We start from the raw sequence: 17,824 nt of genomic DNA, 5'->3' as shown, positions 1-17,824 counted from the left end.
TGAGACTTGCTTAGTATGGCTTTAGGGGGAAAATCTGCAGATAAAGAGATCAGTGCTTAACGTAAGCAAGAAGTTCTGGCTCTCATGGTCACCCTCAAATTAAATAACATGTCTCATTAGGTCATACTGGCAATTGGCATTAAAGATATTTGAACAAAACAAAATGACTGCTGGAGCCGAGATGGCCTTCCTTCTCCTGTCATGGCTGCCCACGTCTCCTGCCACTCTTGTACAGCTGGATGCGGCTACGGGGCTAGATCTCAGGGCTGAGATCTAGCCCCAGGGGCAAGAGCAAAAGTTTGGCGGTTTCCCCATTGCTTGCCCACCTTTCTTCCTCTCCTACCCAGACAGGCAAAGACCACCTGCTGGCCCCAGGCCACTGTCTCACCAGGTGCAGTTCTATGAGAGTTCCATGAAAGATGTCTGTTTAGATGAAGCTTCTGAAGTTCTGAGTCACTCTGTTAGAGTGACATAGGTTCCAACCAATTGAACTATTTCTTGATGATCTGACTAATTATTGCAGTATTTACACAAGGACAGGTACCAGTGCTTTCCCCAACTCTATATTCTTTCTCCCACTAACCCAGTCATTCCAACAGTCCCCAACCATGGTCAAATGTAAGCACCTCATGTTGTCAGTGACATTCTAAGGTTCTGGAAAACCAAGCTCTTCTGAATTCCTGCTCGTCTTTGCTCCCACCTGCAGACAGTTCAAGGGGCTAACAGCCACCAAGGTAATATAGGTGGCAAAGATATTATGCAGATTTATTTGTGGCTAGCTAAACTTAAAGACTTCAAAAAGGTGACATAGTATTTATCTTGCATGTCATAAGGTTCTTGCAATGGTGTATTTTCCCTGTGGGGAACAAACCCAGAAGGCCAGGTCTTACTCAGGTAGAGGGACAGAGAATACAAATGTTTGGGCTCCAAACATAGGAATTAACAACACTCAGCCTGAGGAATATTCCAGCCTGATAGTCCTCTAAGAGGTAAATAATAAAGTAGACAAGCTAGAACTAAAAGTCCCTGGCCTCTGTGCCTGGATCTAAGGGAAGATGTCAGTGACAGATGGGTCTGAGTTCTGTCCCGGACACACGTGGCTGTCATTCCAATTTCCATCTCCCCCTCATACTTTTCCTCTTTAATTAAGAGACTTTGCTCTATAATTTTCCTTCCCTTAATTCATGCTTTAATGCCTGAAATATATAATTCAGGATTTAACAAAATCTCCAGTAATTGTTCCATCTTTCATTTTTACTCACAGTGGCTACATCCATATCTTCAGTTTCCTTTGGAAGTCTTCCTTTGCTCAGCCCATAAAAGGTGTTTAATAAATAAATCTGAAGTGTGGGTAGTTAAAAGATATGAATCTGACCTTTATCTGATTATATGTATATTGTCAATGAAGAACAAGAGAGAGATCACTTTCCTGATGATTGAAACAATTTATGAGGACAAATGAGCTTGGTTTTCTCATCCAAAGACTTTTTCAAATAGAGAGATTTTTTAAATTTTGAGCTTTGCTATTAACAGCATCTATGACATTGAGCACCAAGGTCCCCATTTCATTTCACAACTGCATACTTTGGAAATGATTAACAACAGCTATTTCTCAACATCTTTAAATAATGGGTCAACTAAAAATATCATTATTTATTTCTCTAGCCCATCTTTCTTGAATTTTCCCACATGAAGCACATTTTAAACTTTCTTTAGCTCATGAATTTAAGGTCAATTAAATTCCTCTTAATACATTCTTATTTTCACGGAAATAGAAAGACATTTACACTTTTTGAACCGTACTACCAACAAAGAAAAAACTAAGGTGAAAACTCATATTTCTATTTAACAAATAATGTACAGCATCTTTAAAAGCTGTCCCCCTTCAGTGCACAAAAGAATGAGCAGGTGCATTTCAGCACAGAGGAGGCACAGAGGATGCCAGGAAAGTGGTTTATTTGAGGCAGTAATACTTCTTTGAGCTTCTGGAACCACTAACTCAGAACCACCAGCTTTGTTCTAATTTATAACATGTTCTTCATGTCTGGCTGCCTGGTTAGCCCAAGGACTCCTACCTGGGAGAGACGTCTGTCTCCTAGAGGAGTCCAAGGAGGAACTCAGAAGGGATGCTAGGACCTGAATTATAAGCAAAACAGAACAGAATCCAAAACATTTTCTCCTCCTAACATGCAAAATACTAAGAAAAGGATTCAATTAATCTTCAACACTCAACTCTTAATTTTGTTATCTGTGGTTTAACTTTGACACACAACCTCTTGGGGAATAGGAAAACTTTGAAAGAAAAATATGTAAGCTAAACTTTATCAATTTAAAGTGCAAAGTAATGGATGCTTAAGGGAAGTAGGAAGGACCTGAGAAAATCTAGAAATAGACTATAACTTAGTAGAGCTAGTTATTAAATATTTACTTTTCCCCATTGGTTTAGAAAAAGATGAAATTCTTTACTGGCAAGATGGGTCTCACTCCCCACAAGAGACCCTTACTGAGTCCCCACATCCTGGCCCAAGGAGCTGTTTTCATGGCAAGGCTGGTGGGTGCAAGGAAGGCAGTGATGACTTTGGCTCTCTCCCCTATCTACACTGCCAAAAAGGTGCTTTGGGCAGAAGCCATGGAAGCCCCTGTGCCCTGCTCCAGCCCCATCTGATACAGGCACTGCTTTCTTCCTATATATCCATTTTCTCTACTCCCATTCACTAGCTCAAATTTTAACTACCCACATTTGCTTGGCAAAACAACAACTTATGGGAGATATTGTTAAAGTATTCTCCCCACTAAAAAAAAAAAAAAGAAAAAAAAGTATCCTCTATTTAGAAGCATTTTGAAATGAGGTATAGAACCAAAATCTCTATAGATGTGGCATTTTTCTCTTCAGGTTTATTTTTTAATAATTTTGTGTGTAAAGACTTCTTCAGAGGCATTATATGAATTATTACTACCTTGCACAAGTGTACAGATCAAGTGCCCCAAAGGCCAAGCCCCTCTGAGTTCTCTGGTGGACACTGGGACCATTGTCTCCTTCCCTCTGGGCACTAAAGTGGTGATGTTCTTAGGGCCAGGGGGATGGGCCACACTGCTGGGACTGAGCTCACACCCATGTTCCTGGGCTCTGACACTTGACTGTCTAAATTGCTTTTTGTAATTATTTCTGCCTTCTTTCCAAAAGTGCTTGTTGAAACTTGTCAATAATTCCTCTCCCCCTCAAAAAAATCCCTGAGTTCATTATATTTTAGTCTATTGCAGAATGCAAAAGTGTAGGAAGATAGGTCTATTTTATTCATTATGTAAGTTGATTTAGCATAATTAAAAATATTACATATTTCAAAATAGGTGGAAGAGAGAATCTTGATTTTTTTCACCATAAACAAATTATAAATATTTCAGATGATGGATAAGCTAATATCCTGAATTGATTATTACATTATGTATACACATATTGAAATATCACACTGTACTCAACAAATACATATAATTACTATGCATTAATTAAAAATCTGTAAAAAAATCACAATCCCTTAGGGAACCAAAAAAAAAAAAAAAAAAACTTTGGGTAAGACTCTTTGAGTGTGGATCTGTCCACTCCAAAAGGTTCATGGATCTTGGTGTGTATTGAGGGGACATATAGTGGTCCTATTTTTGCAACTTCATTGATGATCTTGTGTCAGTAGCATTTTGGCTATTGAGGCTATTGGACTATTGCTGTCCATATCTGAGATTCCTTTTATTATGGCCAAATATTGATCGAAATCCAGAGCCTGTGTGATGCTCCTGAACCAAGTAGGTAAAGCAAACCTTACCTTTTTTGTACAGACTTCTCAGATCTTGGTACTGCCACATGTTGTTTAGGACCTGAGATGCAGCCTTGACCACATTTGGAGAGTGTCTGATAAAGGAAAGACAGGAAATGCAATCAGAGTGGTAGCTGGGCTTGCACTGACCCTGACATGTCAGGAAAGTTCAAAATGGACTTCCTCCAAGCTTTTCTGGCTCTTTTCTTCTCTGCCTGGGAAGTGCAAAGGATTTTTGAACCAGTCCCCATCCGTGCGCACATCCATGAGGGTGACAGGAAGAAATTACAATTTGGCAAAGAGTTTTTAAAAATGCAAACACATGAACAGTGACATGTAGTCAGAATTCAGACTTAGTGTTTTACTGCAAAATGGAATAGAAAGAAAAGAAACAGTGATCAGAAAGGACAAGCTTCAGCAGTTTTGATGACAGTTTTGTGGAAAACCTGGTAATAAGAGAACAGTGTCCCACTGGGGCATGAGAGCGCACCAGCATTGACTACACACTTGCTGCGGCCATCCACAAAAGATTGGCAGTGAATGCTGAAGTGGGCACACTCTGACATGGGTGCAGAGGAGTACATTTGTCTAAGAATCTATAAAGCCTTACCTGCACTTCAAGTTCTGGCCTCTGGACCATAGTGCAGAGGGAGAAACCAAGGTCACAGAAATATTTGACAGGAAGTTGTTAACTGCTGTTCAAAGTCATGCCTTTAAAATACCTATGACAATATAACTAGATATTTTCATTTAGGTTCAGTGCCAATCTGAATCTCAAAACACAAACTTAATAAATTCCTGTCAATTTAATTCAATTGAATTCTTGGAAGTCACTTTGACTTGTGGTCATGGAAGCTACTTAGGAATTAATCTAAGTTAATCCACTCAGGAATTCTGTATACTAATAGGCTGGTTTTACAAGCAGAGCACTATTTTAGTGACTACCATTAACAGGGTCTATCTGAGGGGTAAGCTCACTTTTTCTGCAGAGGGTCAGAGGGTAAATATTTTATGATCTTGGTCACAATTACTTTTATTCATAAACTGATACAAGACTCAATGAAAGACTTCAGCATTATTAATGTACATTTTATCAAAATTCCATTATATCATAATGGTACACACAGTTTTAAAATTTTATATAGCTAAAATTTTTTAACAATGAATGATAGGCACCCTAAGCAAGTATGTAGTTCCAATTATTCATTTACTGAGCTTCATTCATTCATAATATAATCATTGTCAAAAAACATACATCAGAGTGTTTTGAAAAATTTTTTTGGTGAATTACTAACAATGCAGCATGAAATTTTTATTTATTATTGGTTCATTATACCCACATCTTAATCACATAGTAAGATTGTTGTTATATTCGATAAGTTGTAGCTAAAATCATGAAATACCACATACCACATTGTACAGATTATATAAATGCTCTTATTATTTCTTCATCCTTTTCACAAATATTTATCAGCTACTTACTATATGCTAATTAGAAATAAGTTCATTATAATTATCTCAGATTTTTTTAAAAAAACTGCAGGACCTCATTTGAAAAAAGCAATATAGATTTCAAAAGTAACTATGGTTTCTCTAGTGAATAATGTGTATAGAAATCTGCTAAGATCTTGGGGTATGCAAATATATTTGAGATGCATCAGAGAGTACATATGAAAAAAATACTACTTATTATGTTATTTAAATAAAGTGAAATATACCAAATGTTAAAAATATTAACTTCTGGTAAAAAAAAAAAAAGCAAAAGGGTGCACTAGTACTTGAAATAAAGTAATAATAATTTTTACTATAATTAGCTGTTTCTGAGTCTCATTTCACTCTTTATTTTAATTATCTATCCATTGTGTTAAGAATCCCTATATGTGTTAAAATATATGAGGTACATATATTGTGGTGTGAGGTGTTATTGAAAAATATTAGCATTCGGTGAATAATGGCATCAATTTTCTGTTTTGAAATATTAAAGAACCATTTCAGATTTATTGCAATGGATAGTTTTGTTTAAACTAACAGTAGTTTTTCAATGTAGAAATTACTAAGAAAAATTTAGGTGTTCTCCAAAAGTCTGTAACAACCATATTTGATGAACTTTGTGTCATAATGTATAAGAAAAGTTGCTTCCCTACCCCAAACCAGACATCATTGGAATAACCTTGTGTAGTATCAACACTTACAAGTTTAGATGAGGACTTTTGCTTCTTTTCTCCTTTTACTTCCCACCTACAACATGACTTATTTTTATAAGCAAATTTCTATGCTTGTTCAACCTCTCACACATCTCAGAATTCACTAGGAGGGATCCCTGACAATATAGAAACAAACATATCTGAGATAGTGTATAGATTAATATATGAGGAAGTTCAAGAAAATATTGATCTGGCCATGAGACGGTGTGGTAACTATATAGAAAGCTAAAACTTTAAATTGATAGAAAAATAATACTCCTGAGAATTACTATAAATCATGTAGTCTTTGGAAGCAGATATTTTAAGTAGAAAGCTCTTGAGACTGATGTCCACTGCATCTTTTATAGGAATATTTGCTCTGGTTTTGAGGGCCACCAGATTTTAGCCAGTAAACTTTTGGCTTGATATAGCATAATCAGAAAGCCCAGCATTCTCTTTTTATACCTAGGCATTGTTTACTAAACATTCATTGAGTTTTTGCACAGACTTTTCCCTTATTTTAATATACAAAGCCCGTTAGTCTTGTCACATTCAAATTCATTTATTCTTCAAAAAGTAATTTAATTAAATTTCCTATTGTTTTTAAAATATCAACCTAAATTAATTTCTATACTCTAAAGCATTTTATTGTAGTATCTAGAATCTTTATAACTACAAGGTAATGACATTCTATGTCTCATTTTTTCCATTGTCTCTCTCATATTACTTTCATTATGATTTGAGTATGTCCCCCAAATGCTCATGTGTTTGGAACTTAGTTTCAAAAGGAGAGAGTTGGGAAATAGTGGAATGTTTAAGAAATGAGATCTACTAAATTGTGGTTAGATCATTGGGAGATATGTTCTTGGAGAGGGTTAATGTAACTTTCATAGGGCAAAACATAGTTCTTATTAAAGCCAGTTGTTTCAAAAGAGCAAGTCTTTTTTCTGAATTTCTCTGACTTCCTGTCTTATTATGTTCTCTCTACCTCTCAAATGAGCCCTCACCATAATGCCACCTCGTGTTTAATGCAGGTGAAGGAACTGTCACAGGAGCTGAGAAGATGCTGGTACAGTACACTTAAATCTTCAGAACTGTGTACTCACAAAATATTTTTATGTATTTATAAGTTGTAGATGGACAAAATATCTTTATTTTATTTATTTATTCATTTTTAAGTGGTGCTGAGAATTGAACCCAGCTTCTTGCATGTGACAGGTGAGCACTCTACCACTGCGCCACAACCCCAGCCTCTTAGAAAATATTTTTATGCATTTATATTTCTTTTGATACATTGGCCTGTTTCTGGTATTTTTCTATAACATTATAAATTAGACTAAAACAACCTCTGTGTCTTATTTCTATAGAAGAGAGGTGAGACTTTGCAATGTATTATCAAAAAATTCTGTAAAAGTTTTAGAATAAGAACTGCTATGCATTCACTGAGTGACCTTTAGTGAATGATTAAACATCTTTGAGTCTAAGGCATCTTACTATAAGAGTGAATAGAACATTTAAGATTACATTTTTAAAGCTCTGGTATAATTTAGATGGTAATGGCTTAGCATTTCTGATTCTTATTTATTTTTATATTTCAAAGGCGATATCTTGTATTTCTTGTAATACTCATGGTGCTTAGGTTAATGTATTGCCATTTACTTTGGGACTCAAATATGTGGAATTTATTTTGTTTAGTAAAGCAAAAGCAAGAGTGGTTCCTTAGAATATAGCAAAGACTCTATGAGAATGTTTTTATTTTTAATGGGAAGAATTGTCTCATTGCTAATGATTATAGAGAGAATTTACATCTTGATGACACCCATTAATCACAAATGGTCTGAATTGTCTACATCAAAACCATTAGAAAACCATGAATAGAGGCAGATTTAAAAAATAGGTTTTTCTACCACCATTTTGAGTTTTCTATTAGAGTGAAAATTTTAGTATTTTTTACCAGTGAAAGGACTCAAACACATAGGTGAATTTTAAGCCTCCTGTACTCACAAAAGTCACCATGAATCATAATACCATTGTAGGAAGAGAAATGTAGATCTTCACAGGCAGAAAAATCAAATACAAAAAGTGCAATTTGCCTCATGCAAAAAAAGATCTCATTATTTATGTCATACTTCTTTTAGCTCCCATGTTCCATATCATTGAGCTCGAGATATTCAACCAGAAGAAAGTGGATTTGTTTTATGCTAGATGAGATAAGAACTGATATAATTAGAATGTAAACATATTTTGATTTGGGGTTAAGATGTTTCAAGTATGATGGCTTTCCCAGGAAAGTAATGCAGGAGATTTTGTCCTCCACTTCACCCAAATTGTATGGAAACATTATTATTTGTTCAAATTAAAAGTGGAAGCCACAGGCAATCTACAGCATGTATTGAAATGTCATGATGAGACATCAAACTGCATTTATTTTTCTCATGTTTTTGTATCATTGATTGCTGTGGAATTTGAATATTTGAAATATAAAAACTATATTTAAAAATAAACATTAATATTCTTTTTTATTTTAAGGTAATTTTAAGGCTCATAGCCGAAGGTCATAATACACAGTATAATTACCTCATATTTTTCTAATGTAATCCCAAGACAAAGGAGTTAGGATATATTTTCCATGAAAAAAATTATTTTTACTAAGTAAAATTATGTTGTTCCATGTATCATACTTTTCTATGTAGTATCTGTTTGGCCTTAAAATTAATAGAAGTGAATTTTTGATGGGACTGCCAAAAGGTTTATATTATCTTCTCCTGGTGAACATTGTGGCAGAATATATGAAGGATGAAACAGAAGATTTCTGAAATTGTGTATTTTTGGGCTGCAAACTGTTGAAAGGTACATCATTGTTATTCATGAAAGAGTGACTAAAAACAGCAATGTTCTTTAAGAATACATAAGTGAACAAATTCTTTGTTAAGCAAAAATGCCCTGTGCAGCCAGGGATGGCTGAAATACATTATACTTAGACTCTGGTAATCTCAGTTCTCTCTTTTTTTAACTCTAAATAGCAAATTTTTCTAGCTCAATAAATCTCTATTTCTTTTCCTGCTTTTAAAACCAGAGGAGCAATACTTGTCTTTTTTAACACTCTGGATTATTTCCCAATTCGACTGCAATAAAATATGCAGAAATCTTTTGGAAAATATTACAAAGCATACAAATGGAAGTGAATAGTCTTTACTTATTTTGTGACACTTTTTTTTCTTTCAAATGCTGTTGTAGCTCAAAGTGGGCAACTTATCTTTCGTCAATTACCTTTAACTGATTGTCCATTTTTCCCCTAGTATTTGGAAACCACACTTCATCCACTACCTCTTACTTCAGTCTTTACAATTTTTTATGTCTATATTATTGTGCACACAAGAAAGATACAGCTCTTCTCTCCTGTAAGAGCTACCTTTAAGTTTGTGGAAATTTAGTCTATTAAAATCACTAGGAAATGTTAAAATGTTAAAAAGTAAAAATTTTAAGTTATAAATCAAGATATGAAAATCTGGGGCTTATTTTCCTATATCTATATCCTTCTTATAACTCTTAATTTCACCATAAATACAAACAGAAAAAAAATAATGATCTGACTTATGTAAACTGTATTTCACATTAAGTTTGATTAAAATGTGTAAAAGTATTAATAGATGCTAGAATATTATTCACTCAACAGTATGTTTTACTGTTATATAGAACATTTAGTCAAGTGGAACACTATGATGTCTGTCATTTAACAACAGGATGCAATACATGAGGGTTAACATATAAACAAATATTCAGTTATAAAGACATATTGCATACATAAGGTAAATATAGGTTAAAAAAATGCACTGTAAACCAGGCATGATGGTCCATGCTTGTAATCCAAGAAAACTGGGAAGCTGAGAAATTTCAGAAGTTTAAATTCAGCCTCAGCGTCTTAGTGTGGTTTCAAGCAACTTAGCAATACAGTCTCAAATTTTGAAAAAGTGGAGAGTGGGCTTAGGAATATGGCTCAGTGTATAAAAATACCTAATCTTAAACTAAAATACAAAAAAAATAAAGTTTAAAATATTACACTTCAGTGTTAAACATCAAAAATAGATTTCATATAATTCTTTTCTCAGTATTCAAAATGAAAATAGTAATTTTTGATTTAGAAAAACAATGATATTCTTTCAAAGATGCAGTTTCTTCACTATTCATGTATGGTATTTATGACTGATATTTCTACAAAATAACTTAATATATTTAAGCAAAAGTTAAAGACAACTACTTGTTTTCTAAAGTTAAATGAGTTTTGTAAAAGCTTTGCCACATTCGTTACATTTGTAGGGCTTCTCTCCAATGAGTTCTGCTGTGGTGAATAAGGTCTATCTTTTGACCAAAAGCTTTGCCACATTTTTTACATTTGTAGGGCTTCTCTCCAGTGTGAGTTCTACTGTGGTGAATAAGGTTTGATTTTTTCACCAAAAGCTTTGCCACATTCTGTACATTTGTACAGTTTCTCTCCAGTGTGTGTTCTGCTGTGGCAAATAAGATGTGATTTGTGACCAAAAGCTTTACCACATTCTGTACATTTGTAGGGCTTCTCTCCAGTGTGAGTTCTTCTGTGGCAAATAAGGTCTGCTTTTTGACTAAAAGCTTTGCCACAATCTTTACATGTGTAGGGCTTCTGTCCAGTGTGAGTTCTACTGTGTAAATAAGGTCTGATTTTTTACCAAAAGCTTTGCCACAATCTTTACATTTGTAGAACTTCTCTCCAGTGTGTGTTCTGCTGTGGCATATAAGATGTGATTTTGACCAAAAGCTTTGCCACATTCTGTACATTTGTAGGGCTTCTCTCCAGTGTGAGTTCTCCTGTGGCCAATAAGGTCTGCTTTTTGACTAAAAGCTTTGGCACATTCTTTACATTTGTAGAGCTTCTCTCCAGTGTGAGTTCTTCTATGGTAAATAAGGTCTGATTTAAGACCAAAAGCTTTGCCACAATCTTTGCATGTGTCGAGCTTCTCTCCAGTGTGAGTTCTACTGTGGCGAATAAGGTCTTATTTTCGACCAAAAGCTTTGCCTCACAATATTTACATGTGTAGGGCTTCTATCCAGTGTGAGTTCTGCTGTGGTAAATAAGGTGTGATTTTTGACCAAAAGCTTTGCCACAATCTTTACATTTGTAGGACTTCTCTCCAGTGTGTGTTCTGCTGTGGCAAATAAGATGTGATTTGTGACCAAAAGCTTTGTCACATTCTGTACATTTGTAGGGCTTCTCTCCAGTGTGAGTTCTCCTGTGGCAAATAAGGTATGATATTTGACCAAAGGCTTTGCCACAATCTTTACATTTGTAGGGCTTCTCTCCAGTGTGAGTTCTGTTGTGGCAAATAAGGCTTGATTTCTTACCAAAAGCTTTGCCACAATCTTTACATCTGTAGGGCTTCTCTCCAGTGTGAGTTCTTCTGTGGCAAATAAGGTCTGATTTTTGACCAAAAGCTTTGCCACAATCCTTACATTTGTGGGGCTTCTCTCCAGTGTGAGTTCTACTGTGGCGAATAAAGCTTGATTTGTCACCAAAAGCTTTTCCACATTCTGTACATTTGTAGGGCTTCTCTCCAGTGTGAGTTCTCCCGTGGCAAATAAGATGTGATTTGTGACCAAAAGCTTTGCCACATTCTGTACATTTGTAGGGCTTCTCTCCAGTATAATTTCTCTGGTGGTGAACAAGGCCTGATTTTTTATATGATTTCTGGTGTTCACTCTCACTTGTAGTTTTCCATATTTTCTTTTGTGGTAAATAGTTAAGATCACAACTTTTATATTTTGCAATTATCACTTCATGAAATCTATTTTTTAGGCCCTTTTCTGGTGAATATTCTTGGGTATGATTAGGAGTCATGACTGAAAAAAAAACAAAAATTAAAAAAAATACCTATTAGACTGGGATAAATATATTTTTAATACATAACATGAAATTAAGGTAAAATAAGTACATCAGGAGTATAGCAGATTAGTAAATCCAAAGTCACCATAAATCCAAAAAAAATATTAGTTCAATGAAAATGTACAGAAAAAATTACCTTGAGAATATTATCCAAATTTTTGTAGAGACCACAGTATCAAAGAGGAGAACATAATTAAGAAGAGTAATATAATTAAGTGTAGAAAAGTATCATTAATAGCCTTTGTACTTCATAAGATAGTAGTGTGTATTTAGGAAATATCTACCATCTACCTTCACTGTAAGTAGAATAAGAGAAATGTAAAACATATACAAACATTTCTGTTTTTTTTAAAGAGTGTCCAAAATATGGTTTTTGTCTTCCATGACATAGAGACATGAAAATATCTAGCAGATTTTGAATGATAATACCATAAATATTCAACAAGGTAAGGAGGCAATGGACTCTTAAAAAGAAATATGAACAAAAAATTTACTAAGAAATATACACATATATATCTATAAAAGTTTTCATACAAACATTTTAAAAGACTGTAAAAACCTTGCATAGATTATGGCCATAATATTTGGATGAATTCAACACATGACAATCAAGTATAATAAATTGATTTTTATATTATTACATTTGTGTGATATGAGAATTTTCTATATTGACAAATACAACTTTGTTTATTTATAAATATATCATAGTACTTTATACTATATATACAAGGTAAAATGACTAAATAGAATGAATTAACAAAATCATTATTTTATATAATTATCAATTTTTTTTACAAGGTATTGTATTCCTTCTACTAGTATTTATGAAGAACATAATACACTCAATATGTGGTAAAATAAAACTCTGACCCTATTATGTTCAATAAAATAAAAAATATTTTATATATCAACCCTATAATAGCAACCCTACATAAAACACAGTACCTGCTGAGCAAAATTTTGCTCACTAAATTTCTGACTTCCACATGTGAATCAAAAGCTCCTACAATTTAATATCTGCCTGCCACCTTTCACTTAATTCAAAGTCCTCCATATATTTTTTATAACTCTTTAAAAAAGAGACAAAATATTTTATAACTAAATAATAATAGTATATAAGTACATATTTTTAAACATTTGACATTGATGGGCACACAAATTGAGTCTCTAGCTTTAATACTGAGAAAAATATTGGCACTAAACACAAAAGCCGAGGTATCTCTTCAATTTTCTGATTTAATTGTTTATGAATTCATATTTAGTACTGGCAATTCTGGATCTTTATGTCATCCAAATTTTAATGTTTAATGTGTAATGCTTGAGATTACCCCAAAAATTCTATATCACGAACTACAACACAAGTCTTTTTAAAATTGTTTGAACCATCCTGTTTCTAAATTTCTGTGACTTCTCTCAAACATGAAGTACTTTTGCATGGCCTCCCAACTAGCAAATATTACAAGGATGCAGCACTGTTCTTGCCTATTTTTTTTATTTAAAAATTTTTATACTTTTGTCCCGAAAATGGACTATATGATCTACTGATGGCTCCTTTATTGAACAAATAAAATATAGTACAGCAAATATAAAGAAAGAGAAGCATGGACTAAATCCACGTGACAAAAATGAAAAATAAAACATGAAGAATTTAACATTAGGATACTGACAGTTATGATTTACTCAAAGAACACTAAATAACTATGTAAAAATATTTAGAGAGTGAAATTGAAAAATATTAACATCAATGAGCACAATGTTTATGGGAACAATTCTTTAAGAAAAAATGAGAGGGGCATTCCTAGTGTGCACATTTTAAATTCTACAAATATGGAAGAGGCTTATCAACCAGTACCAAGTTTAAGACAAGTCAAAGCAACTTGTAAAATACTGTAAAAATTAAAAATCTATAGGATATATAAAGGGAAATGGGAAATATATATATACACACACACAGTGTGTTTTGTGTAGAATTGATATTATAGTCAAAGACTCTCTCTCTGTGTCTCTCTCTCTCTCTCTCTGTCTTCATAATCATATATATATATATATATATATATATATATATATATATATATATATATATGAAAAGAATCCAAGCATGCCACAATAAAAAAAAGATCCAGAAATTATATCACTAATTAAAATTTAAAAAAATTAAAAATGTAAAAAAATTATAAAGTAGAAGTATAATGATTTATTCACTTCAAAATATTTATGATTACTAGTGCACTATTTCAAAACACAAAACAAAAGAAAAAAATTAACTAACAGAATTGAATCTTAAAAAAATGTCAAGTCAGTTCCAGCAGAGAGCATGGAAAGAAACCAAGCGTGATCTGCTCCTAGAGGCCCTATTTGATTAAAGATGGATAATGCTCCTGCCATTTTGCACAATTTTTAATCAATGAGATATAGTTTTAAATCATGAAATTTCTCATAATTCTTTCGGACAAGCTTTTGTTGAGTGAGCAAATTGTATCCTAATACTTGCCTTTTAATACAGAAACATACAAAGATCTACCCTCTCTTATATCAGTATGCATTGAATATTGTTTTATTTACAGTTAAGGTGCTCAATATACAACATAAAGTTAATACTCAAAATTGGTCATCTGCATTGAATAGACATTTTATTCTCAAACCAACATTACGAATAAAATTATGTAATATATGACCAGCATGACAAGATCCATTGCCTTTGATCATGTGGGGAAAATTATACACTGCTACACTTATGCCAACATGTCCTGTTTGGACTCTAGCTTCATGCTTGAAAAATAGCAGTTATAAATGTTCATCAGGGACTTCACATGCTGATTTCTAAGTTTCATTTAACCCTGGAAGATAAGAGTTCATCCAAACAAGAGAATAATTATTCTCCTCAAAAGAAGAGAAACAATAAAAGAGGACCCGAAGATACTTGAATTTTGGTTACTTGGGGAGATAAAAACCATTAACAGCCTCAGCTCAACAGGTGTTGGATAAAATGGAGTTAGAATGTAATCTAGATATCTGTGTTACTGCTTTGAATGCTAAACTCAAACAAAACTCTGTAAATGCTTTGGTCTTAATAACAATTTTGCTCTGTTTTTGTACACCAGCTCTGGGAAATTCAGTACTGTCAGATACTGGACTTCTACAACCCAAAACAATATCTTGACTCACTTGCATAAAATTGTGATATACCTGCAAAAATATCTCATGATATTCAGTGTTGTCTTAGCAGAATGTGTCCTTACCATCCACATAGTATTTAATAGGTCACCATCCTGTGCAATTTATTCATCAAAGATCTATTCCTCTTGATAAAACCTGTGATGATTCAGTGAAGCTTCTCTCTAAGGCAGAATTTAAGGCTTTGACATTCTCCTTGGTGGGTTTACCTGGACTAGCTCTACCAGCTTATAAAACTACTATGAAACTCGCCTATGCTTTAATAAACAGTACTAATCATGCCTCCATGGATGTAAATATGCTTTATGAAGAAAAAAAACAACATTGTCAAGCATGTCAAGCATGACAATCATGCTGAAATTTATTGTCTGTTATTGTTATATCATAAACTATATCAGAAGTTTAATACCATGTGTTTCTTCAATTTAAGTTATAATAGTAATTTTATTTTGAAAGACTTAAATTACCTCAAAGATATCATTAATAAAGTTCAACAAGATGATGGATTTTGGAATTGTTGGATTGGTTAACTTCATGTTTACTCAATTTTATCTGGGTGAAAAATATTCATAGGTGGATGTTTACTGATGTTGGAACTTGCTCTTGTCTATGCCTGCCCTATTTTTTTGCCCCCACCAGCATTAAGGAGATAAGTAATATTATTTATTCAAAAGGCCTTAAAAAAGAGCGGAGGTATTAGGTATTCTGGTCTTCAAATAGACAGGAAAGTTTGGGGGTGGTTGTAACTGGCACCCTGAGTCCCACAATTGTAATGCCCAGCAGTTTCTCCCTGAAGCTATTAAGACAACTCTACAGGTGTACTATCTAGTTTCTGTGGTAATTTCATTAGGAAAAAGGGGCTCTATATTTGTATTAACTGTACCTAATCTTGGTTAGCTAGCACTTGGGGTTAAAAAAACACTGGGTTAGAATGTAGTCATGGTGTCAGAAGCTATGTAATTTCTGGGTATTATATGTGCAGCTGTTAAGAGGGGTGGCCAGGGCTAGGGATTTGGCTCAAGCGGTAGCGTGCTTGCCTGGCATGCGTGCGGCCCGGGTTTGCTCCTCAGCACCACATACCAACAAAGATGTTGTATCCACCAAGAACTAAAAAATAAATAGATCATGCTGGCCCTAACAACAAAAGGTAAATTTTGATGGTTAATCTGAATAAACTGGGACATCTCTAAAGAAGGAAACAGAGAACAACAATAGATTTGAAAATGTGATAAATATAGGGCAGTATGTGTTAAATGAATACAATCAAAATGAATAAGCCTAAGCTTCTGAAAATGTTTTCTGCTGGATAACTTCTCTTTCAACATTTTTCAGTTTGGTTTTCTCCTTGACATTTGAATGACTCAACTGTGTCCCTTGCTATGTGTAGTCTACATTAGTTTACATCACTAAATTATACTAGGTACTACTTATCTAAAGTATAGGATGTGTAACACACAAAGAAAGAGTCAAGTTAAAGAGAAATATATATATATATATATATATATATATATATATATATATATATATATATATATATATAGAGAGAGAGAGAGAGAGAGAGAGAGAGAGAGAGAGAGAGATAGTAAAATATCTGTACTAAAAATGCCCTTTTTCTTTGAAACACAAATCTAAAACTCATTTTTATAGAGAAGTTCCCAGAAGATACTCTGCAACAGAAGTAAATTAAATAATAATTAGTAATTAATGATTTTAAAGGTAAATTAGACTTACCCAGGAAAGCAAAGTTTCTATAGTTCTCTAGCATCACATCTCTATATAAATTTTTCTGAGCAGGCTGAAGGCACTCCCACTCTTCTTCAGTAAAATCAATGGCTATATCCATAAATGTAAACATTTCCTAAAATAAGAATATGTAAATAAATAACACATTGAATACAGGAATATTTGCAGTCTGTAATGTAATTACAGTTGAAATTAGAGTTAGTAGACTATCATGTAGGTAGTGTTTTGGAACACAATAATACTATTATCTACTTCTGCATAAAAAGTGAATTAAGTTCAAAGAAATATAAATACTCCACATTTATAAAACACAATATAAAACTCAGGCATTATCACAAAAATATATATTTTGTAATTTTTTATATCTTGATCTAAATTATACATATTTTTCAGATGAGAAAATCATGGTAATTAAGAAAGGTAATCCTCAAATTTTAATTGTACAACCACTAATCAGAGATTACTAATGTGTAGGATTTTATTTGTTATTTCTCTGATAAAGCTGGCTATTCTGAATGTGTAGTGAGTTCTCTAGTAATTCTAATATCAATGGTATAAAAGTAATTTTGAAATGTAACAAGGTAGACAGACCACTTAATGGAAATATTTAATAGTTTGTTTAATTTCAAACATTTTATGGTTTTTAGGTATGTTATTAATATAAAAATAGCAACAACAATACTGTTTGAATTTTCCTTTTTATAATTTCAACATTTTTTAACATACAAAATTTTATACAAACTTTGACCAATGTTTATATTGTATGATATTTATAATAGAATATACTTATAGCTCTTGAAAAAATATAATTTTTTAAAAATCTTATTGGTTCTTTCTAGTTCTACCTGACAGTAAAATCAATTTTTATGGTATTATGCAAGCATGGGATATATCTTATCCTATGAAAAATCCTGTTCTTGTTGGTGGCTACAATGGTAGGATTCACTTACAGATATATATCTTTTATATTTCTATCCTTGTCTTATTTATTTATTTATTTATTT

At 33.1% G+C, this 17,824-nt stretch overlaps 1 pseudogene; it reads right to left on the bottom strand.

Annotated features, from left to right (window-relative positions):
• Positions 1 to 4,446, bottom strand: part of LOC144371419 (growth factor receptor-bound protein 14-like) — a 40,520-nt pseudogene extending 36,074 nt beyond the window's left edge.
• Between the last annotated feature and the right edge of the window lie 13,378 nt (positions 4,447 to 17,824).

The sequence above is a fragment of the Ictidomys tridecemlineatus genome, chromosome 16, assembly GCF_052094955.1.
Source record: "Ictidomys tridecemlineatus isolate mIctTri1 chromosome 16, mIctTri1.hap1, whole genome shotgun sequence".
Classification (NCBI taxonomy): Eukaryota; Metazoa; Chordata; class Mammalia; order Rodentia; family Sciuridae; genus Ictidomys; species Ictidomys tridecemlineatus.
This window is presented reverse-complemented; position numbering and strand designations above follow the sequence as displayed.